Source organism: Brachypodium distachyon, chromosome 1 (genome assembly GCF_000005505.3).
Source record: "Brachypodium distachyon strain Bd21 chromosome 1, Brachypodium_distachyon_v3.0, whole genome shotgun sequence".
Lineage (NCBI taxonomy): Eukaryota > Viridiplantae > Streptophyta > Magnoliopsida > Poales > Poaceae > Brachypodium > Brachypodium distachyon.
The window spans coordinates 35608434-35616431 of NC_016131.3; the positions used below are offsets into that span (position 1 = coordinate 35608434).

Sequence of the window (7998 nt, forward strand, 5' to 3'; positions counted from 1 at the left end):
AAGAAACAGGAGATTTATTCCTTAACAACTTAGTAAGAGGTAAACCTTGACCCGTTCAGGCTTTGAATATTACAGATCTGCGAGAGGACAAGTAGGACTACTATGATCATCTATGATCTCTATTGATACAGGTTAGAAGAGGGGTACATCTCTGAAATCCGCGAGCTTTAATGCCCACCGAATTGTTAGGACATCTTCAATGGGCTACCTCAAAGTTATCACAAATGTCATTTTTAGGATAAACGGACATAGTGGCTTAAAAAACAGATTCCAATGAGCTACCCCAAACAGACTAATTGATATTTTTGTTCGGACAGATCCTCAAAGTTGCCTCAAACCTTTACACTTATAAAGATCTAGGTTGGTGGTCGCGAGTTCACTCCAACAAACTCTAGCAATACTAACTCTTAATGGCTACTGACTCATCTAATTGTCGCTCATTTTATACGTATCATGATCTTTTTACTATTCTTGATTGGTTTTAATGACTATTTCCAAAAATTATATTGTTAGATAACTCTTATTTATCAGAAATTTAAAAACATGAACCACAGCCGCAAATTTTTAATCTCGTAGCAAAGCACTTTGGATGATAAATGGGTTGTCGGTTTGTCCTTTATCCGGCCTGGCCGACTGTTTTTTTCCGCCCGTGCGCACCTTTTCCCTTCTCTCTCATCTCGCGTGCGCGGTGGCCCAGAGGAGCCACTCGCAGCTACCGCCGACGAGCAGCAGCCTCGATCTCCCTCAGCTCGAGCCGCCGCAGCCTACCTCTGCCATGGATCGGTGCCTGCCTCGCCGGAGACCGCGCCCCATGCCTCGACTGGCTCGGTGGCGTCCTCCTCAGCTCCAGCTGCGGCGCCCAGATCGATGCAGTGCCCAGCTTGTGGAGGGGGCAGGTCGACCTCCTCGCCGGCCATCTCTACCCGAGCCTCGCCGCCAGACGGCTCACCGCGCAACGCTTCTCGCCTCCCTCTGGTTCCTCCCTCGCGCGCCTCCCCCGGCTCCACGACATAGCATCGAGCAGTACTAGTGACTCATGGTAGAGGAACCCCCGATGGATTCAGGTTCGTCCACAACTTCTCATGCGGTTCACGGTGTGCGCACAACTCTACCTCATCTCACACAAATAAAATCGCTTTACATGGATGTTAATCTTGTAGGTTTCTTCCTGGCTGCGTTGATTGATTCGTGGAATCTAGAACGTTGCAGAGTGCACAGCAGCTCACTGAATATCTGGGCTTGTGTTATGTTCATGCTGAATAGAATAGGTCGATGTGGATAACTTTTTCTTGTTTTTTTCGGATAGATGGAAACAAAATTCTGATGTCAGAACTTGATGTTGTCGTGTAGAGAAAAGAAAAAACGAAAAAAGAAAATATTTGGGGGAGGAATTTGGGGGACGCCATTGGGTGACGAAGGGACACAATTCCACTTGCTTCCCCAAATGGAAAAAAAGAGGCTTTTTGCGGTACAACTTACTAGTGCCTCCAGAGAGTAGTATTGTAACGGGTATTTTGATCATTGAACGTTAGGCTATCTTAATTATTTCTTTTTTTTCCATTTGTGAGGCGATCCTCTTTGGTAAAAGTGCCCCCCCCCTACACACACACCCGAACCCCTACGTGACTCTTATAAGGAATGTTTGGGTGCTGCGAACTTGACAGTTAGGACTGGTAATTTGTTTTTGCAAAAAAAAGGACCGGTAATTTCGGTAATTATCCTCTTCTTTACGAAAGTATCTGCTCTTTTTTAGGAATTTGTTTGTTACTGACCGATAATTAGGTCCCAAGGAAAAATGTGTTATGTGTATCCAGTTTTTCCTTCGAAACTATTTATTTTAAACGGAATTTTTTAGGGTAATTTTAAACGGAAATTCTTTTGTAGGCTGGAAGGAAACCTAGCCACGCTATAGTCGCTTTCGACCAACTTCACGACACAACCCAACGATGGCCTCGGATTTCTCACGTGACTAACAGTTGTGAAGGTCAACTTTTGATCAACTATTCGGTTTCAACCGAACAACACTATATAGTTGTTTTCGACCAATTTCGTGAAACAAACCCAGTCATATCCTTGGATTTATCACATAACCCACGATTAAAAAAGTCAACTTTGTGACTCTTGTGGCTCATCCGAACAACCCTCAAACTACTTCAATGGACCAACTCTATAATTTACCGTCCTATTTTTGTTTTTTATTTAGGGATTCACCGTGCCAGCTTTTCTTGCTAAAGGAAATTGATTTTGTCACGGTAAAAGCTACTGTACTGTCTGCTTGATCAAAACGAGAATCATCGTCATTGCATCTAATTTTCCGTGAACAATAGTAAAATTGCATGGAGATCAAGGCCGATCCTGCAGCTGCCCTCCTTCCATAAAAAAAATTATTTCCCTAATATGCCTCTAGTTGTGTGGGATTTGTTAGCACTTCTACCCGTTTTGTCCTTTTACGGGGAAATACTATTTCCTTGGTCTCCTAGTATTGATAGATTACAGCGTTTAGATTTGCTCGATGGAGGGGTTGTATTTATCCGTCCCTACCGTAAAAAAACCTTAAAAAAAAAGACATCTGAGGACAAAATTTGGGGATCTCATTGAAGATGCTCTTTATCTGCAAGAGTGAAGATATCTTGGATTTTGTCGTTGATAGAAAGGAGATAATTTGGAGAATCTGCTGCCTGATGTACCAACGTCCAGGATGACTGAGCACTTTGGTTATGACTGATCTGCTTCGCTTCCTTCAGGCCTAGGTAACAAATTGCCTAGCTATCGATCTAAGTGCTCAGGCAGTCAGGCCTACTGTCGCTGCCCATTGGAATTCGCTGATCATTCAGCTGCCGCGGCTTTGGGCCAGCCAGCCTGGCCGATAGGCGCCACCGTACAGAGCACCCAGAACCAAGGCTGCTGATCACACATACTCATGGCTGTGTTATAGTTGGGGAGCCCCTTCGTTTGATACTTTGATGGGTCCTGTGTAGTGTAATCTGTCCTAGTTACACATTGTACGCACGATCATTAGTTAATTTTACCCATCACATCTAGACGTAGGACGGCCATGGCAACGTTACCGTGCATGCTGCAGCCGGCAGCGCACAAACAAATGAATGAGAAGTCTGTCTGTCATTTCCCCTTCCTTAAACGCGCATTTGGCAATGGTTCGGCAATTAGCTCCCTTGACCCCAGCGTGTCAAAAAAAGAAGTTAAATTTACAGATTCGTTGGTAAGGGTATCTTCGATCTAAGACTCATACTATAAAACCATGCATGCAGTGAACGGCAATCGCTCAAAACTGACAGAATGGCTCAAGTGCCTCCGGGTTTCCCATACATTTTTGGTCCACCTCCGCCATGGCATCCACCGCTGGCGCCGCGGCCATATCGTACGCCGCCGTCGCGAACGTCAAAAGATGAGGGGCCCTCTCAAGGTGGCATCATCGCTGGCCTCGTCATCAGCTTCATCGCCTCCTTGTTCCTCTTCGCTATAGTTTGCAGCATCTGCAAGGGGCAACGCAGCAGCCGCGCTCGCGCTCGCACCGTGCCGCTGCCGCCGCGGTCCCTCGTCCGTGGCCGACGCTTGAACATAGCAGGGACGACGACGACGACGATGACGAACGGCAGCGCCGCAGGGACAGAACAGCGGCCCGGCTGCCGGCGTTCACGTACAGCCCGTCCGTGAAGCCAACGTGACAGGCGCCGGGGAGGAGGCCGCGACGTGCTCAGTGTGCCTCGGCGCGTTCCAGCTCGAGGAGACGGTGCGGCTGCTTCCCGTGTGCCTGCACCTGTACCACGTGGAGTGCATCGACCCGTGGCTGGACGCGCACTCGACGTGCCCGCTTTGCCGTTCGGACACTGATCCGGCCATGGACGTCCCGGGCCGGCTGCCGCCTGTTTAGGCTTTTTTTGTCCCTGCGAGACAGCCAGAGCGGAGAGGAACTAGGATCTTCTGACGTGTGACAGGGTATCCAAAAGATACCCTGGAGGTGGGTAAATAGGGCGGCATAGCATTGGGTATCACCGTAGAGGTTCTTTTTTTTCTTTTTTCTTTTACGCAAATCACCGTAGAGATTCCGCAAGTGTACCTGCAGAGGATTCCCACACAAAGAAAACTGAGTAAATTTTATGCATCTGTATTGCTGGAGATGGATTACGAATGATGTACCTTGTGTGCATGTCACAATACATGTTGTTTGAAGTTAGCACGATCTACAAGGTTAAGTTTTGCCATCGGTGCAACTAAAATAATAAAGTCATAATGAGATTCTTTAATTTAGACCTAGTATTATCAATTTGGTGCTTGGAAATAGAGGTAGTGCCAAACCGTAAGGTTCCAATTGAATTGCCGGAATCTGCCTGCCACGAGTGTAATCTCAGTGAAAAACATCTCCTAAACAGGGCCAAAAACCTCCTTGGATCATTGCCTTTTCTTTTCCTTTTCTTCTTTCCTGTAATCAGCCCGTTACAAGTGGAAATTGTTAGAGCGCTCATCGCAAAACAGACAAACAAAAACTGTCATCACGTCTTGCCGTTGGTGTGGCTGCCATGTCGTACACAATTTATTGCCTGGCCAGGTGCAAGGTGGTCTACATCGCCCACAGTTATTGTGTAGCAACGGTGTGCGATGTGAACCACAACACCCGTTTGCGTTGTGTGTTTTAACAAATGTAGTTTTCTTGATCTCACACTGTGTTATGTTGGCAGGTCGCGCGAAGTTTAAATTGCGGTATTCGGTTTCAAAAGCAAAATAGGACACACTCACATAATTAAGTACTTCGGTTCGATTCAAGGCAAATTATCACAAATTCACAAAAGTAGTACACGCGGTGACATCACTATCATTTCAATTTCATCCAAAGCAAATTATTACAGTTACAAGTGCTCTGGTATGCATTCATGTACTTAGATAGCCGGTGATGTACAGGACTTAACAGGCGATCTAAAGCAATAGAAGAGAGGAGGGAGTGGGGTGAGCAGCCTAACCGAACTACTAAGACTCGTTCAACACCACAAACCACGCGCGGTTTATGCGTCGAGAGGACCGATTTACAGGCTGGACGTGAATTAATTATCAGAGAAAATTTCACCAAACCACACCTTTTGTGGCAGTGGTCTCACAAAACCACAGTTGTTACTAACAGTCTCACAAAATCACAACTCTTGGGGCAGGAAGTCTCAAAAAACCCTAATCTCGATAATTAGGCGGCTTGATGGTGTTTCTGACGACCCAGGCCCACAACATGGCATTGGAGACGGGTCGGGGAGGCGGACGTGGCAACTGACTTGTGGGCCGTGGCATTGGAGACGGGTCGGGGAGGCTGACGTGGCAACTAACTTGTGCGCCCAGGTGGCATAGGCGACGGGTCGGGGAGGCTGACGTGGCAACTGACTTGCGGGCCCAGGTGGCATAGGCGACGAGTCGGGGAGGCTGACGTGGCAACTGACTTGCGGGCCCGGATCGTCAGAAACACCATCAAGCCGCATAATCATCGAGATTATGGTTTTTTGAGACTTATTGCTCCAAGAGTTGTGGTTTTGTGAGACTGTTAGCAACAACTGTGGTTTTTGTGAGACCACTGCCATAAAAAGTGTGGTTCTGTGAAATTTACTCAAATTATCATGCCATGGGTTGATTGCTGTGACACATGTAGGCACATGCATCACGCGCAGATGACCAAGTGCAACCTTCTCGCGCACGAAATGTATGTCAAGCTCGTTGTGTTTGGTCCGGCGATGGTTTACAGGATTGGCGCGACCGAGATGTTGTCGCAGCAGAAACACCTAGCTGTATAGCTACTTCGTCGGCGCCACCACGGCTAGCTCCATGGACCATGGTCGCCGGATCCGAGAAAATCTAGCTATAGCTACTCACTGGCATCACCATGGCTCGATGGCCGCATCACAAAAATTTAACAGAGCAGAGACAATCGGACAATGCATATACCTCAATTAATGGCGATGTCTTCATCGTCTTCTCCTTGCACATGAGCTGATCTGTCGCGTCGACAGAACACATCGTGAATCTCGTGATCGCCCTTCTGCCATTGAGGATGGAGCCTCGAGCAGTCAACGTTGTCTTGATTGTAGAGGATGTGCGGGAGCCAAGAGATTGGCGTTGTGAAACTCAAATGCGACGGTGAGCTTGAGAGAGGCTATGGCGGCCTGATCGCCCCCAGCGGCACCTTGCTGCCCGCCTACATGGCAGCGATCCTTGACCTTTCCATCATGGAACGGCGCCCTCCGGCGCCTCACACGCCAAGGACACCAAATGGATCGGATAGGACGCGCCTCATGAAGACACTGGACCTCTCCACCATGGAACGCAGGCCAAGCTTGCTAGCCGCCATGGGTCATCACAGGTCTGATGACCCCCACTCTGCTCAAGGTATGGATCCTCACCATCTTGATAGGACCTCGGGTATTCAACTGCGCAAAGAACTTTGGCGCCGGTGGCGCATGCCCATTACTGTTCCGACTACCTCGCGACTTGACTTTTTCATGGTTGCATCCTTTGGCCGGTGCAAGTATCGGCTTACCGATATCTCTGTGGCCAACCTCCTTAATGCCTCCTTGGGTGGTGTTCCTGAGGAGTTTTAGAGTGATCCATCTTCGTGATCGTACCTTCCGATTCTCGGTCACGAGTAGACTTATTGGCTTCCACATCGCCAAGCTTCTCTCCTTCACCTGCTCGGCATTTGTGGTCTTTTTTCATCTTTGGGGCTTCGGTGGACCCAATTATGTGAAGGAATTCGAGGACTGGAGCTTGGAAGAGAGGAACACCTCGACTACTCCTAAGCCTGCTGCCAAGATCATTGGTACAAATGTGCTCACGGGTGCGAACCAGGTGCCGATTGGCAGAAAATCTGTGTTTCAGCGACTTGAATCACCTCCGATGTCACCTTGGTGTGCCACCAAAGAGCAGGATTTGACAGATTGTGGTTATTCTCCTGCTGCCATCGAGGCCACCAAGCAAGACTACCTGAGAAGATGGCGTGCTAAGCAGGGGATTCAAGACATTGTCCCATGCTCCACGGTTTTTGGAAGGCTCCGTTTCCCGTGCCCCACACCCTTGCAGGGTCAGAATTCGGTTTTCCGGCGGATCACTTCCCCGCCGGTGCCAGAGACGAACGCCGACATCTCCAATGGTCATCTGGGTAATGACGTGGTTAGTAATGAGCCGAATATTACTGCCCCAAACTTTCGGCCCAATACTGCGCACATTGATGAGCCAGTTACTCCCTGGGGGCAGAATCACCGCGGCGGCCACTGATGGGCCGAGGCCCAATTGCACGAGATGTTTTCTTTCTGGACACACTTTCAAGGAGTGCAGGCATGCCGCGCCATTCACTGTCGGTATTGTCTCTGACCCAGGCACATTTATAGGTATTGTCATCGACGTGTCCTAGATGAGAGTTGCAATTGCACTGAGAGCGCACGTGTTACTGGGTTTTCCATTCGGCCTAAATTCCCGGCACCTGCTATTTTTGACTGGCCGGATGGATCTGTTGCCACGTGGTTCAGATCGACGACTGGAGAGCACCGAGCGAATGCAGCTCCGATTTTTACCACCTTTGCAGCTTACTCTGCTTTTATTAATGGGAATAAACCCAGCTCCCCTCCCATCAAATCACCGAACACCGTCACTCCATGACCACCGGCGACTCCGGCGAAGCTCGCGCTTCATCGGCCATGGCGAACTTCCCCGTCAACCCCGCGCGCTTCGTTCCCGGGCTCTATGATGTTATCGAAGTCGCGGGCCGTCCTCAGCAGAGCAGGTTTCACCTCTCCATCGAGCCACCCCTCCCACTGGACGGGCCCTTCCTGAACATCGAAGGTATCATCAACGCTCTTCTTGACCACCTAGGAGTTCATGCAGATGCTATTGAAAAATGCCCACTTGGTGATGCCTATGTCAGACTGATGTCAGCTAGCATTAAGGATTGGTTAATCCTCCACATTCCACATCAGCATAATAACCACTTGATTAGCTTCTGTGAGCATAACA

General features: G+C 48.8%; 1 long non-coding RNA gene and 1 pseudogene across 1 annotated transcript; both read left to right on the plus strand.

Moving 5' to 3' along the window:
- The first annotated feature begins 609 nt into the window (after nucleotides 1-609).
- Nucleotides 610-1545, plus strand: LOC112271409. The gene is made up of 2 exons (XR_002964313.1): nucleotides 610-1064; nucleotides 1161-1545. It is a non-coding gene; the product is annotated as an uncharacterized LOC112271409 (long non-coding RNA).
- Nucleotides 1546-3297: 1752 nt separating this feature from the next.
- LOC104582171 lies at nucleotides 3298-4087 on the plus strand (annotated as a pseudogene).
- Nucleotides 4088-7998: the final 3911 nt, after the last annotated feature.